Here is a 16,761-nt window from a genome sequence, read left to right on the forward strand (position 1 = left end):
GCAAAATTGATCAATCCCCCGTTCAGATTTGCTACCGTTTTCAAGAGTCAGCTCTAGGCTGTGATTGCAGTCAAGGGGCTTTGGGACTCCCGGGTCCTTTCCAGCACCGTCACGAATGCTCAGCGTAACTTTAAACAGCCGTAGTCTCCGTGGCTCCAGTAGCCCATGCACGGACCCCGGTGCCGAGCAAACTCCCAGGCAGGCTACGGGAGTGAGGCCTGTCTCCAGAGGGTCTCGAGCATCTTTCACCAGAAACGTTTTGCGAGGTGATGTACGCTTCCTTTCTCCTTCCCCCTTCCTTCCCAACAGAAGAGGAAGAAAAACAGCACCCGCTTTTGCATCGTTCCCCGGTTTTTCCTGCCTTTCGGGGTCGTTTCAGGCAGGAGACAAAGCTCGTCGCAGTCAGCGAGCACCGTGAAGAAACCCCGGTGACAAATCCCGGGATGGGCGCTCTCTTCCCGCGTGGAGAAACCCTGCACGGCGCCCAGACTGCACACGAAGTGGCATCTCCATCGATTCAGCCGCGTGGAAAATGTAGCAGGGAGCGGAGATTAAAACCAATGGATTGAACAGATCCCCCGTGGAAACCGGGACGCACGCAGCAGCCCAGTACAGACCCTGGGCACACACTGCTGCGTTGCAAAACCCATCCCACCCCCCACGAGCAGGCACTAGTATCCCCATCCCAACACTCGCGCCAATGCACACCCACCTGGGACCGTCCAGAGCCAGCGCTTGCCGCCTCCGCTCATCAAACCAGGTTGACCGCGAATGCCAGCCACGACTCAGCCTCCGTGCCCCGGTACTTTCGGTGCCAGCCGTGACGGGCGCTCCCCTGTTCAGGCAGCGCCGGGAAAGGCCACGCAGAAGGGACGAGAGCAAATCCCAGTCGTATCTCCCGGGCTTCTCCCAGGAGAGAGCTGCTGCGGGGGGCGCAGGGGCTCACGCTGGAGGCTGGCGCCAGGCAGAAGCGGAGCACACGGTGATTGCAGCAGAGAGCTTGGCGAGCAGCAGCAGGAGGGCTTGTCCTGGCTGTTCAGAGTCCCGGCGTTTCGGCTCCATCCATGCACTTGCTAATCCAGCCCAGACGTCAGGGGCAGGGGGGTGGGCCTTGCCTGCTCTCAGCGGATGGGCCGAGATGCTCCAGGAGCTGGGCAGATCCGGACGATGCACCCCCCGCGGCGGGGCTCCAGGGCCTGCTTTATGTTACAGAGGAGGTGTTTAGGCAAGAGGCTGGCCCAGCGCACGTGAAACCAGATGATCCGACGTGTGTGAGCATTGCACTTACTCCACAACACCATGCTGCTGGGTGCAACCGTTTCCTTTCCGAGGCTTTAATGCATGTTTCCTGGCTCTGACTGCCCACAGATTTATTTAATAACTGCTGGTTTTATACCACCCTCCCCACGAGAAGAGAAGATGCATTACTGGGCCTTTGAAAATAGTGGAAACAAATCAGGGCTCATGACTGAGCCCACGTGGAGCGATCCTGTAGTGCTGAGCTGAGAGGGAAACAACAGAATTTAACCTCCTGGCTGGACCTCAGTCTTTCTTTGGGATGCTGTGACATGGGAATAGTTATTACTAGGCCCTTTGCGAGGCAGGGGTTGTAGCAGCTGTGTATGGGAGGAGGAGGGATGCTCATCTCTGCCAAACGCTGAAACAAGGACTATTTGTTCCCCCCTCCCCATGTGTCATATTGCATCAAGAATAAAAGCGCTGTAATATTGTTCCCACTCTGCCTTTCAGAGAGTGAGTTTAATCACTGCTGCCGCTGCTAGGTTGGAGATCCCTTTATTCATCCAGCTTTCCAGACCCTCTGCTGTCCACAGAACAGTTGCCTGGTATTTTCAAGGCAAAAAATAAAGACATCTGAAGCAACGCCCGTTTTCAGATGGAGAACTGCTCAGCTGAAAACATCGGCGTAACATCCGCTTGCCCAGGTCACGTGCTCGGGATCCAAGAGCGTCAATCAGGCTGTGCCACATTTGAACACGCGTGCAACCGGGTATCAAAACTGCCCAAGCGAACCCTGAAATGTTCATGGGATATCTAGGTGAGGAAACGTGACCCAAAACAAGAGGAACCCCCCACACCAAAAACCAAACCTTTGCTTGGATGAGAAATGATGTAAACTTTTCCGGCACTGCTTTTAAAACATAGTGGGCGCATCCACGTGAGAAGCAACCCGTGCGGCGCTGGGCCTGTGCGGTACCGGGGTTGCTGTGCCCTCATTTAGTACTTGCTGAAGCAGTCGATCGCTGCACTTGCTTAAGCGAGTACTAAACGACCGTGCAGTAGCAACCGCGCAGCTGGGCGCATGTGTAGACGTGCGCAGTAAGAAGTGGAGCACCTAACAGTAACCTGGACCTTTTTATGCATTTGCTCAGTAAGTGTAAATATTATATGAATGTTTAACCTAAAGAATGCAATTCCCCTCGGAGTAGAGTTATTGCACCAAATTTGACCGGTGAAATTCAATCAGATCCAGACCCTCTGCTGCAGGGTGAATTTTGGTCCTGCTTTTGTGGCAAGCTGAATACATTTTGAACTTGGAGGTCACTCCTGCCACCTCCTGAGTGTAGTTTGAATGAGCTTAGTAAGCAGGACCCCTTGTCCTGGACCAAAGGCCAGTTGAGCTACATGAAGCACCAGCACAAAACACACGCAGAGCACAAAACACCCCAGAGGTCTTCAAACAAAGAGCCATTTCCTTTTTCTAGGCCTTCTTTATGCAGTTTCATTGTGTGCCTGTAATCTCAAGCTCTCCTCCTCTTCCACCATGCACCAGTTTTCAGGGGAGAGGTTGACAGGCACCAGCTACGGAGCCTGGCCCCTCTAGGGCTGGCTCTAGCAGCTCAAGCTTTCAGCTCAGGACATCCCAGTTCAATCCCTCCTACTCTGGCTGAGAAGGTGGTTGTCTGCTCATACCTTGACCTTGGCTGCAGCTATGATGGGGGCTGATGCTGGAGCAGCACCCAACAGACCTCTCCACGCTGACACCCTCGTATCCCCTGATCTAGCCGCGGGTCGCTTGAAACCCAGCCCAGCATGCAAGCCCTTCCCATAAGCAGTTCCTTGCATTTGCCAGCTCCACGTTTCTAACTGTTAGTCTCGCTCCACACTAACCTGGCTTTGGGAAAGCCTTCGAACTTTCTCCCGCCTAGATAACATTACGTCCCTCTGCAAAGTCTGTCGCCTCTTCCACTCCCGGCTCTCCCAGACCCACGCTAGGTGCTGTTGCGGGTGGCCGGACATCCTGGCAGCACTGAGCAAAGCCTATTTGGGGGGCAGATAGGCAACACGTTGCACGTAGAAGTTTCCGCATATTTTTCAAGGGGGAACGTAATCCAGGATTTCAAGGGCTTTCCTCTGTAGTAGGATCTGCGCCCTTTGTGTCTGCTCCGCTTTGACCATGTAGTGAATGTGAATTTATCTCACAGTAAAGCGCTGGGACTTGACACCCAGAGAAGGGGTTTTCTCCAGGCTGAAAGGCCCTGAATCCCACCTGGAAATGAGGCTAGAGAACGAGGCGGGGTTCAGAGGATGTCCCCTGGGTGAGTCCCCTTCTCCAGGCAAGGAGAGGGACATCTGCATCCCTCTTGTATCTGGCTCCTGCAGAGAAAAGAGGGAGAAAGACCCCACGCCAGCCCTCCACACCGAGGAGGGAAAGAAGGAAGAAAGATTTGAACCAGAGGGATCCAAGTTTGGGCCCTTCTGAAGAAGGAGCTAAGGAAAAGGAGATGTACAGCAGTCCAGAAAGAACAGAGCAGGGCCAAGCTGAGAAGTACGACGGGATACCAAGAACGAGCTGCGAAGAGGTGTGGGCAGGGTCTAATGCATATCGGTCTCCAGCATGCACCTTGTTGCACTGACAATGTGGAGTCGTTGCATTTCCAGGCGTGGATTGCACCGATGCACCAAGACTTGAGACAGGCACGTGCAGCCGACGGCTGCGGATCGTTTCCGCGCTGCCCGAGCGTTCGCGCTAAAGCAAGGAAACCGCCCCAATGCTCCACCCCATCTGGGCCAGAGCTCAGTGGAAGACCCTGCCGTGGGCTCCTGAGGGCTGATCTTTCTTTGGTCATCCTAAAGCCCTGGTTGGGGGGTGGAAGGAGCTATACCCAGCACATTACGGCAGTCCTCCCCTTGCACTGAAACACGCAGCATAGGAATTACAGGGACTTCTCCAGGAGCTCAGCCTTGCGCAGAGCTCTGCCAAAACAGCCCCCCAAGGCCTTCCAAAAGCGTCCTCAGGAGAGAAAGATCATGTCTTTACAAGGAGATTTCCCATCAGCAGCGGAAGCAGGACGTCCTCCAGGCCAAACATACTCTTCTTCTACTTATTTCATCTATTTTGGACATGTTGCACCCTTAAAAACTTGGAGGGGGAATGAGCTATGTCACTACCATGACCTTCTAGGGACCTTTTAGGGGCATGGCTTTCTGGGGGCTGGCACACAGACAAGGTGGCCAGAGGGCATCTCCTTCTGTGGCAAGACCCAAGACTTTTGGGTTCGGAGCTGAAGGAGCAAGGCCCCGAGTTCCCAGACGCACATGCATGTCTGGGTGATTCACACAAGTTGCATCGAAATTTGATGCTTTGCGTGAGAGAGGTCCAGGGATAGGACTGTGGCCGTATCACCGAGAGGACACTGTGGGTACATTTTGTCCCATGCACAAGGATGCCTCAGGCAGCAGCGCAGCCATTCATTAGCAAGTCACAAATGAGGTTATTTTAAATCTGATTTGAAAAGGCTGTGGTTGCCCTGAGAGCTGCTCGTCAGAGCCCTGCCTGCGCTCCCAGCAGAGGCCAGCGGGAAGTTGCAAGAAGTGCCAAGGGTCCAAGGGGCAGATGACTACATTAACATCCCTGTTTCTGAGGAGTTCAGCGTTTATTTGGGCAGGCCTCATGGGACAAGGTATTGCTCATGCCAAGGGAGCAAGAGCCTGCTCAGACAGATCGATGGCCCTTCCCAGACTGGGACTTTGAGCTTATCAAGACAAACCCTGTGCCCAGATGCAGGATTTGCTGTTCCTCAGCCAATCTAGGCAGATGCCCATGTAGCCACCTCTTGAAAACTAGCAGTGTTAGTGATTTCACAAGTTTCCCCAGGCAGCCGGTACCGTCGTCCTGGAAGATTTTCTGGGAGGTTGCTCCAGATCTGCCGTGCTGTTGCTGCCAACTCTCCCCTCCCAGGGTGTCCTCCGTGGCAGGACGAGCAGCTAATGCGAGGCCTGAATCTAAAGAGCAAAAGCCGACAGGAGCGTGCCACGTGGAAAGCGAGCGGGACATTTGGTCATCCGAGAGGAGTAGGGAGCAAACGCACGTGTGCTCATGCACAGAGCTACCCAGGTGCATCCCCAAGCTGAGCAGGAGATCTGAGGCTTTAGGGGAACGGGCCACGTCCGAGACATACGTGAAGCTCTTTTATGATTTGTAAATAGTGGGCATTGACCTGGGTTTTTTTCCTGACGTTTAGACCACGAACAGACCGATTTGGTTTAACAGTAGGTCGCAAGGAAGTGAATGGCACAACACTGGCAGGGGTGTGGGATAAAGGCCGGACCACCAACCCAGCAGTCTGGCTTTGGCTCCTGGGGAACAAGAGAGGCCAGCTAGACGGAAAGACGTCATTCATGGCAGCTTAGCGGAGCAATCAGATAGCACAGACATCCACTGGCTGAAGCAGCTCGGGCCATCTAAGACTGCCAGCACGGGATGTCCAGTTGCAGGTACACGTGTAGACTCTTGGTGGCTGTGCTATGCATTGCTCCCACGTATTAAAATAACAGCATTTTGGTTTTAAGGCAGCCTGGACACTATTAACAGGGCCCCAGAGGGTCAGCACCTGGGGTTCACAAAGCACCTCCATCCATTGCAGAACTGCTCCCCAGGGGAGACGGGGGCACAAGGCCTCCCCTCCGAGAGGACACACTCAAGGCGACCAGAAAGGCAGAGGAAGTGACACTCGGCTTGTAAGCACAATGCTGTCAGACCCAGACTATGCATTGGCCTGGCTCCATCTCTAGAGGCAAGCGATGCATTTTGGGACATGCGATGGACCATTCTGGAGCATCACACCTGGTCTTTGGCTGGGAGCAGTGAGGGACAGGTAAGCCACCCCACCCAGGCCCCCAGGGCAGAAGGCAGCAATAAGCGGAGCATTTCCTTCCCGACAAGTGGTGACTGTCACCCCTCCACTGGAGATCTGACCAGCCTGATTTCAATATGCATCGCCAGGGACCGTGCGCTAGTCCAGACTTTTTGCATATGCAAAAGTATCACCACTGCCATCCCCACAATCACTGCAGATGACTCCATCTTCAAGTTGGTTTCCTCCAGTACCCCTAAACCCGATTCCCTCTGCTTTGCACAAGCTGCTCGTCCTCCCTGCTACGCTTGCCACCACCCCTTCCTCCTCCTCCCATCGCTGACTTCATCCCTGGATCTGCCGTTGCTGTCCGTCTCTTTCTTCCAGTTGCAGCGCCCCGCATTGCTGGGAGCCTCTCCAGCCGCAGCATCCAAAGGGATGAACAGGAGCCGCTTGGACCGAGCAGAATTACTAGCTGTTTCATATCCAGCAAAGCTGCTCCTACCAGGAGATTAGCAATCCAGTTAGAAGGTAGCACGTGTCACAGGTCCCTCTTCATCCGGTCTGCAGAGGCTCCCCAGCATCTCCCAACCAGCTGGTTCAAAGCATATCTACTTACACTTTCACTCCAGAGGTGTTCGGCTCAGCCCAGCAACATTGGCTAATAGGTCAACGTGCCTCCAATTGAGCGTGTGCCAAGGGCTTTCCCAGTTTGGGTTTCTTTGCAGGTGTTTTGTGCTGCACCGGCCCATTCAGCACCACGGTGGATCTCCAAGAGCCAACTATGCTGCTGGATGGGGGGGGAAAGGCTCTACTTTAGCAAGAGGAAGGGAGTCTCAAGACAAGTTACCTGGCACCAAATCTTTCCCCAGGACATTACAGAGACTATATGAGCCCATGTGCAGCTGTCAGCCGTAGCTTTTGGCTACATTGGCAAGTCCCTTTTCTGGTCTAGAAACACCACAGCAGCCACTCTGGTTGGGCCCCCAGCTTTACCACTGAAGCTTTGAAACTAGAGCCAAAGTTTAACTAAAATTAAATTTTGTAATTTTACTAAATTACGCTGGTAGAAGGGCAGTTTTTAGTCCTTTAGTTGTAGTTGTATTGCCCTACAACTAATAAATCAGGGGCTTCTGCTGGTGAGACCACAAGAAGTGCCACCCAGTGGTCTGCCTTGTCACGTCTTCTGTCTCTGGCAGCAGCAGGAGTGGATGCGGTAAAGAGTGAGCATTGCATTGGATATATCTAAAGTTATTCATTACCCTCCTTGCCTTTCACCATGTATTGGGGTAGAGATGCCAGAGGAAGCATCTCCAACCATTCTGTTCAAAAGCCATGAACAGATCTATCACCCGTGAATTTATCCAGGCCCTTTTTTTTGAACCTGGCTATGCTATCCGCCTCCGCTGCCTCCTGTGACAGTGAATTAACTACATGTCACGCAGAAGAAAGTAGATGTGGTATGTTTTAGTGCCTGGCAGATTTCTACCAGCTCGGCTGTGGTGTGGGGTGGACATGATTATAGATTGAGGGGGTTAATAGTAACTCATGTCAGGGAGTCCACTGTTCACCATTTGCTGGGTCAGACCGTAAGTCCATCCGGCTCAGTCTCATCAGACTGTGGCAAAGAGCAGATGCTGAAGGGAGAGTGAACGGGGTCTGCCCAAGGTTTCCCTCCCACCCACCCTTGTTTCTTTTCCATTCATTTTAAACGTACTACCTACTAGTCCCATTTTCTGACCCCTAGTTCTTGCACAGTGAGAAAATGAGACAGCTTCTGTGCAAAGGAGTAATTCTGCTGTGCTGCAGCACCTAATTGCCAGTAGCCAAGCATGGTTTATTGTGCTGATTATCACACAGCTGGATGCTTTCTTCCAGCTTGCTACTAAAAAAAAAAAAATCATCATTGTACTGGAAAGGACTGTGGAAGCTTTGTGTGAGAGGGGCCGTCTAATTCAGCTCTCCCGCTGCAAGCCTGGATGGTACCACACAGGTCAGCTAAGGCCATTGGAAAGCCTCAGTGAAATTAAGGAATGGGTCAAAAGTCTAATTACATTCTTCTGGTCATAGGAACGGGACAGAGGATATTCCCCTGTGCTTTTTAGGGGCCAGGCTTTGTATGCGGGATGGAAATAAAGCTTTTGAGAAGGAAGACCTAGCTTAGGGCTTGTATAGCATCTCTCACAGCAATTATCTCAGCCTCCACGACCAGTCCTTTGGTGCCAATTCCCTTCATATATGAAAAAGGGTGAAACACATCGTGCGCGTGAGCAAAGAATGGGCATTAAACTCGGGCGACGCGAGGTGCTTGCACAGAGCACCTGGCTTTCGGACAAGTTCGGCGTTGAGAGCCCCCCGGGATCAGACCCGTTTGCAGTGGCACAGCAATGTGCTAGCAGCACAAATTAAAATGGGGGCAAATGCCAGCGTGTGCTCAGCATGCCAGGAGCTGGAAGGGTTTGGAGGGAGTCTCGGCTCCAGACCAGAGTGGGACAGCCTGGGTTTCTTCTCTCGAAGCCAGGGGGAAGTTCCTCGTATCCCCCTGCAAAAAAACTTCCTTTCAATTCTTCCAAAGGAGCCTGGATGGAAGGAGGTTGGCCTGGGTCACTGGGCCAGGAAGAGGTAGGGGAGGAGGGGACCGTGAGGATGCTCCTGAGAGACGACTGCCAGCTGAGGATTTCCTCCCCTTTCCCCTAGGGCAGAGCACCGGCAACTTGGATTTCGTGGTTTGCAGGTGGTTCTCCCTGCCGTGAGAAGCTGCATGCATCCGGCCTGCCCTCGAGACTTTGTCCTCCGGCCTTGGCAGCTGCGCCAAGATGCATCCTGGCTCCATCCCATGCAGTAGCTCGTTCCTGGGGTGCCCATGGACGTCTCCACCTCTTCTTCCCTGCAGAAAGCACAACAGTGGAGGACCTGTAATCCTGCCGCTTATATGGTCTTCTTCAGCTCCATCGGGGGCCCCCAGCACCCTTGTGTTTCTTTCTCTAAGGCTACAAAGCAGAGGCTGCATTTGTCCTAGATAACCATTTCATCCAGGGTCAAGGCACAGTCACTGAGACACCCACATGCATGAAAAATCCTAGAAAGGTTCTTGGGAGAAGAAGAACTAACAGTTTATCCCGGGACATCGGGGGGTGCACCCGAACAGTCATCCTGGGATTGCTTCATTGAATCAATGGCAGAAGAGCGCAGTGCCTTCAGCTGCTCACCCGAACCCTGCACACGCACGAATCCCAGCATATTTCTATTCTGGGGCAGGCACAGGCACAACTTGTCCGGGAGCCACTGCCATGTCTATTCCTAGCCTAAAGCCCATCTTTGTGCTCCTTTCTAGTGACTGGTTTCCATGCAGAGGGCACCCTACGCAACCGCCCTCTTCCCATTTAACACCTTACCCAAGGAAAGCCCCACCTAGGTTGCCCCCAAGGACAACGGAGGAGAGCGAAGTCAGAACCAAGTTGCAGAGATGAGCACGCAACTGCACAGCATGACTGTAACCACTGTCCTTCCCCAGCCCACCTTCCCGGGCCCCCTTCTTGGAGGTAAGCCTCACGTATTGCATCGCGCAGAGCCCCTCTGGCCTGAGCGGGGCTCTCCCCAGGGCGACCTGAGCAGCTGCGGGTCATGCAGATGCTCATGCCCATGCCCCCTGGCTAGCCCAACAGATGCAGTCAGTCCACACGACTGGGCCAGCTGATCGTAAGCTCTTGCAGGTCCTCATTTTTGGGAGGTACCCAACACTCCCTTGCTTGCTAGGAAATAAATCCCCTATTTAACCCGCAGAGGCACTTCCAGTTCCCAGCTCTGCCTGCACCGGGGTGGTGGGGTGTCATCCAGTAACCCAGCTGCATGTGTGTGTGCACATGCTGGGTGATGCAAAGCAAAAAGATTTATGCCTGCCTGAGTTTCCTGGGGGGGTCTCATGCCCAAGTCCTGGCCAGGCCAGGCATGATGCACTGCAGTTTTTATTGCAATATATTGTTTCCCAATATGGAAAAACGTAAGTGTGGCATCATTCAAGCCACACAACACTGTACAACTATCATGCCAACAGCAACCTGTCTGCAGACCACCCGGCATCTCTTCACTCAGCATAAACACTTCACCTATATGAACCCTTGCAAGATTCCCCGCAGGGCAGGGGGCTGGACCCGATGATCTTGCAAGGTCCCTTCCAGCCCTTTACAGTCTATGAATCTTATCCCAATCCCATTAGAGATGCAATGCCCCAAGTTCCCCCTGAGCTGTAAAAGCTGCCATTTGATCTGGTTTATTGCCCTACAGCACACACTTTATTGCAACACTTTGGCAGATTCTGGCTTACACCAGCACAATTTAAATTCACAGCAAACTCTGTTTCTGTTTAGATGAGAGCGACTTCTTCCTACATCACTACAGCAGCAGGTATTACCTTTTGTGATAGGATCAAGGACCCTTTTGGAAAAAGGCCCTGTCTTTTTCGGCCAAGATGTGCTAATAGCTCAAACTGCCAAAAGCTAGAATAAGCCCATTTAATGTCTCCGGACCTTTTTAGGGAAGAGATTCGCTTCTCAGTTGAGAGACCAAAAACCGCTCTGACTTGCGTACGTGCTCCAGAGCCATAAATAGACAGCGTGCCCAGATGCGGCAGCTTGCATCACAGCTGGGACATGATTTCACGTGCTCAGAGTTTCACCTGGATCGTGCTATTTTGAACGCCGGCACGTAACAAGCAAGCAGACAGCCATGAAAGGAGCAGCCCCCCTGCTCTTCTGTGCAGCAGATGCATCCTTTCGGCATGTGCTATCAGTCCAGGAGGCTGGAGGGGCAAATCCGTCCACCTGACACAGCAGTTAACGGGGGTGAACAGACCCGTCAACTCAGCTGCCACTCGGGGAAGCAATGATGCCCAATACCACCAAACCTCAGGCACAGCAGCCTCTTGTCTCCTATCATCTCCATTACTAGAAGGCTTGAGGCCCACAGCAAATCATTAGGAGCAATTGGAAGAGCAGAAGTGGCAAGGGGAGCAAAACGCTGGGAAGCACTACAGCAGTGGGTAAGGAGAAGACCATGATGCCCTGTAGCCCCAATGCCTCTGGCATATTTATGTCCAAATCAGCTTAAAAAAAAATACATTGCAATCAGAGAGAGTCCAGACAAGGAGAGGCAAGTGCTTCAGGGCTCTCAGATTACTGCAGACAGGAGCGTCTTAGAAATGAGCAGAGATGGAAAGGATTTTTACTCTTTACCCTGCCTGGCAGCACTAGAGGCAGCCGTCCCAAAATATCAGTAAAACCCTCATTTTAATCAAGGTAACAGGAGGTGCCCGCTGGTGCAGTGGAGCTAGAAGTGTGTGCAGTGTGCTGGAAGGCACCGGCTCTGAGGAACGGGGACCGCTGACAATAGCCACAGTGCCAAGATACGAGTCGCCCCACGTCTGCCGACCTGAAACGGTTCGCTCTTCTTGGAGATTGACTTTTGATGGAAATAAGCTCAAAGATAACGGGCAAGTGTTGCATGGTGGCACAATCTAGTTAAGAAGCCGGTCATCAGGATCTCAAGCAACCCGCTAGGCTCTTCCCCCATATGCTGCTGCTATGGAAGTAGGGCAAGTGCAAGCTCTCACTGAAACGTGTGCACGCAAGAGGCATCTGCTAAACAGGGCTGTGTTTACCTTGAATGCCTTAAAGCAAGAAACCCACAGCAGAAGCCTCCGGTGTCTTTTCTTTTACCTACCCAGCCCTGATGGGATTTTTTTGACGTGAGGAGTGGGAGAATATGGTGAAGAGGGGGCAGATGACAGGACAAGGAGCAATGGGCTCAAGCTGCAGCAAGGGAAGTTGAGGTTGGATATTAGGAAAAACTCTCTCACTAGGAGGGTGGTAAAGCACTGGGACAGGTTACCCAGAGAGGTGGTGGGATCTCCATCCTTGGAGGTTTTTAAGACCTGGGTAGACAAAGCCTTGGCTGGGATGATGTAGTTGGGGCTGGTCCTGCTTTGAGCAGGCGGTTGGACTAGATGTGACCCCCTGAGCTCCTTTTCAGCCCTCCTTTTTTATGAATCTAAGAGGTACTGCTAAGATGGTTGGCACCAGCAACATACCCAGGGATGCTGCAAGGAGAAATAGGGACGCAATAGAGCAGCGGTGACTAGGTAACACCCAACTCTCCTGAAGTCCTGCAAGATCTCCCGATGGGAAGCCCTATGCACGAAGCAGGTAGCATCCCCACCTTGCAGGGCAAAGAAGGGACTTGCCTTTGGTCACTCCAAGTGCTAGTGGCAGAGGCAGAGACAGGACCTAGCTTCCCGAGGGCTCGTTGCTCTGTCCGTCGTGCTATACTGCATCCTATCTTGACACCCTAGGTAGGACCAAAAGCAGCCAAGTTACTTTAGGAGATAGAGCGATGATGACTATCCTCCTGGCGAGCCTCAAACTCCCAGCAGACTTTTAAACTGTTCACACTTTAGTGCTGGAGCTGTCTTTCTTTGTCTGCTGGTGCAATGCCTGGCACAACAGGACTCTATGCACTATCTTAAGGTGTGAAAGTATCCTGGGTGGGATTTTCAAGAGTACCCAGCATTAGCCTAACCCTGCCCCTAACAGTTGAGAGAAATATTCCCACTGACCTTAGTTGGGCCAATATGGAGATTGCTTCTGAAGGCCTGGATCTGGGGTAGGAGTGCAAGGTCTACCCCTTGAAAAGCTGCAGGAACTGGGGGTTACCATACCCCCAAGGGGCTGAGACATCCTAGATGCAGAATATGCTAAAAACACCACGACTTTCAGGCATAAGCCTGGACGTAGGGGTCTGAAACCAGAGGTAGGTGTTCAGAGATATAAGGTTCACTGGGTTTGTCTGAATCAAGACCAGGTAGGCAGGGAGCAAAACTGTACAGAAAGCCATGAAGCTCTGGCTTGGTTTTGTTTCCAAGTATAACTCACAGGCATGCAAACATCTAAGGCAGGTGCATGCCGTGGTCTTCCGCTCCGGGTTTTTCATAGCAGCTTTTAACATATTTTCCTCCTAAAATTTATTTCATTCTGCCCCAGCCCCCCAGTCTCAAACAAGGCTTAGGTGAGCCTTGAAGCACGGCTTTCACAGCACAGGACACCTGCAGAGAAACCTCATCAGTTCAGAGGAAGAAGCAGAAACATCTTTTTCCAGTCGTTTTCTGGCTTCCCTTTTCTAATCTGTGGACCAGCACGGACGAAGTCCAGGATGCCTCCCAGATGAAAGCGTGGCAGTCTGCAGGTTGGCTCGCAGGGCTTGACCTGGGCCTCTGGCACTAATAGCAGGAACTGCTATAGCCCGGGGTGGAGAGAGAAGGGTTACGCAAGGGGTAGCAGATTCCAGGTTTGGGGCCCTTCAGTAAAAAATACATGGGGACATCCATACCACAGGCCCCTCTATAGCCTCTGGCTATGCTGCTTTGAGCTGGGAGCCCCCCAGCTGCACATATCTCATCTTATAAAGCGCCAAGTTTTTTCCCCGCTCCAGACCCACCACTAAGCCATTTCCACCCCAGTCAAACCTAAGATGCAAGCAGAGGTCAGAGCCCAGGATGTACTGCCACTAAGACAGCAGTTCCCAATCTTGGGGTCACAACGATAAAAAATGGGGCTGCACGCTCCTGGGGAGAGAAGGCATGGGAGGGGCATGTACCCCCAAACGTGCACACTGTGCAGGGGTGGGAGCAGGTTGACTGCTGCAGGCTCAGGGCTCCCTGCCCTGCTGCCGTCCCACTGGGGCTGCTGTGGCATGGGGTGGGGAGGCTCGGTGCCACTGCCAGGATCCCCAAGCCACCACGGTAAGGTGTCCACTGCCTGGCCGGGACACAAGTCTGCACCACTGCTGATGCTTGCTGGCGGGCAATGGGTGTTTCACCATGGCAGCATGGCCAGCGTGGGGCTCCCGGCAGCAGCACCGAACCTCCCACCCCTCCCACACCGGGTCCTGCCCACTGGGCCACAGAGGTCATAAACAGGGTCATGCTCCAGAACAGTTTGGGAAGCACTGTGCTAAAAGGACGGCGGGTGAATGCAGACACCCCCAACCTACTCTCCTCGGGCTTCAGTTGGGTTGCAGATGCACTGACACAGTACCCTGGTTTGTGCTTGGAAGGTTATAATTTTTCTTTTTTAAATGAGTTTTTAGATTTGAGATCTCTAGGCTTCAAAACTGCGTGGAACAGGCCAGGGGAAACCTGCAAGCCAAGCATCAGCCCTAACTAGCCAAGTCTTCCCCACCTCCTGCAAACGCACAAAGCACCTTCAAGGCTGCGGTGCTTTTTCCTTCTGCATCCCCTCCAAGCCCCAACAGTGCAGTTGGAGAGCAACTGCCAGCTGCTGCTCTAAGGCCAGTGAAAGAGCATGCTCTGCTTTAATGAAAAGCTTGCAAGGCAGACCAAAATAAAAATCCAGTGGTGTTAAATCCTCTCTTCTGCCCACAACACCCATATCCTCCTTGCTCTGGTGAACGATGCAATGCTGGATGGTTTGTCTCAACAGGCCTTGGCCAGCAGAGCACAGAGCGAAAGCGCCCCAGACTTAGCTCGATGGTCAGACCCACAGCATGACTGTGGAAAACATCGAAGTGTCCAAGGGTTGTAAACAGCCTCTCTTCAGTATCTCTGCAATTGAGGTGGAGCTTACTGAGCAACTTGGAAGTGATAGGATGGTCAAAGGATGCTGAAAATGGATTGAAGTGTTAACCCATTGCTACACAAGGACTAATATCTAGCTGGGTGTAACCACGTGTTAGCCTGTGGTTGGATGGTCCGATGAATAACGCATGTCTAAAGACGTACCTTTCGAGGAGAGCTTTGCATTTGTGGTCCCTGGGGTTTACCCCACTTCAGCTGGATGCACCAACAGATAGTGAACAGAGGCAACTTGGTTTGTTTGGTTTTACACACCGGTGAACCTGTAGCAGCCGGCGTGGGAGAAGTGGCAACAAGCAGGGTGCTCTCTACTCATGTGTTCATTGCTGTAGTCCACTATGCCAGGAGAACCTACAAGTTTTATTCAATTGAGGTCATTTTGGGGAAGTTTATGCCATGATCTCAGGTGCCTGAAAAAAAAAGCCCCCCCACATATGCCTAGGCTCATCCGTTTGGGTGCAGACAGCTCGGTGCAGCCCTGAACCCACATCCTGGCACAGTGCTCGGCTCTCCCGAGCCAGGGGGCACCAAGACATTAACACACCACAGCTGCAGCCTCAGGCATGGCCGTGAGTGAGCAGGGCTTATTTCTTCAGCAGCCTCATCCAGCAAGTGCACACACACTGCCTTCAAGATCCTTTTGTGCTTATTGTAAGGAGGGGCTGACATGTGGATCAGGTTCTTCCCCCTCCGTCTGTCCAAGGCTGCTACAGCGCCGGACACCTGCTGCCTGCCCCCCGGGCACATCTGCATCTCAACCCGGACAAAGACATCCCTCCGTAGGAAGTTCTCTCTCTCATAAGGACATCTTAAGGCTTTAAAGCTTGTTAAGTCCCTTTGGCTACCAGCCCCCCAGAGCCCAGGGGCAGGTCTGAACAACCGGATTTGCAGCTCTGGGTATTTTCATAAGCTACCGACCACCGAATGGCCAACTAGCATTGTGGAGTCGCTAGTTTGCATTACACACAGCTCGGCTCTTCTCGGATTTGGGCAGACATTGGTGCCCTCTAGCGCTGCGTACTCCGCACTATAAGAGAGGTAGCCAGCTGTCGAGTTGGAAGTCACCCAGAAGGCAAGATAGATACCTGCCTTTACAGACAAACTACACATCTATCTTTCTCAAGCTATCTTATTCTGAAGTAAGTCAAAAGGCAGGGTGGATATGCACCTTTATAGATGAACGAAACATGATTTTATATCTATATCTCACACACATGCACATGTACGTGCATATGTAGCCCAAACTTTTGTAAATCCAAGTTCACTTCATGAGATGCTGTGACAGGACAGCAAAGAGCAAAGTGAAGCAGAGCGAGCGTCTACTATACAACAGGTAGGACAGCAGGAAAGAAGAGGGAGTCTACGAGAGGTACGCAAGGAAATAACCTCCAGGAACAAAGGGGTCACAAATGCTAATCCAGGTAACGAGTATTACAGCCGGTTTAACAGTGATTGAGCTGCAAGGGTGATTTTTTTTATTTTTTAAAGGTGTCTTCTGACTCTAAGGATGTGCTGAGATCTGGGACAGATAACATTGTTAATGCTTCACTGCTGAACGTTACAGTGACTGGGGCTGGCATACACCTTCCAACCCCAGTCCAGTGGAGAAAGCCTGAAAGCAAAGAGCCTGGAACTAGTCCCCAGTGCCTTGGAAAGCAAGCTTTGGTTTGAAGGTTGTCGTCAGCTCATTCACTTTGTGTAAGGACACGAACATTAAACACCACAACCATTTTGGAGTCTTCATGTTTTGGAGGGGGTGCACGTTGGTGGCACGCAGAGGGACCTAACAGGGCTCTGCATTTTTTTAACAGATTAAGGATGGAAAGGGCCCAAGTAGTCTGGATCACAGACTGACCATAGTTTCATAGTTTGTAGAGTCGGAAGGGACCTGAGCAGATCATCTAGTCCGACCCCCTGCCATGGCAGGAAACAATACTGGGGTCAAATGACCCCAGCAAGATGTTCATCTAACCTCCTCTTAAACACCCCCAGGGTAGGAGCCTGCACTGCTTCTCTTGGAAG

The sequence above is a fragment of the Crocodylus porosus genome, unplaced genomic scaffold (genome assembly GCF_001723895.1).
Source record: "Crocodylus porosus isolate Cpor-Errol unplaced genomic scaffold, CroPor_comp1, whole genome shotgun sequence".
Taxonomy (NCBI): Eukaryota; Metazoa; Chordata; order Crocodylia; family Crocodylidae; genus Crocodylus; species Crocodylus porosus.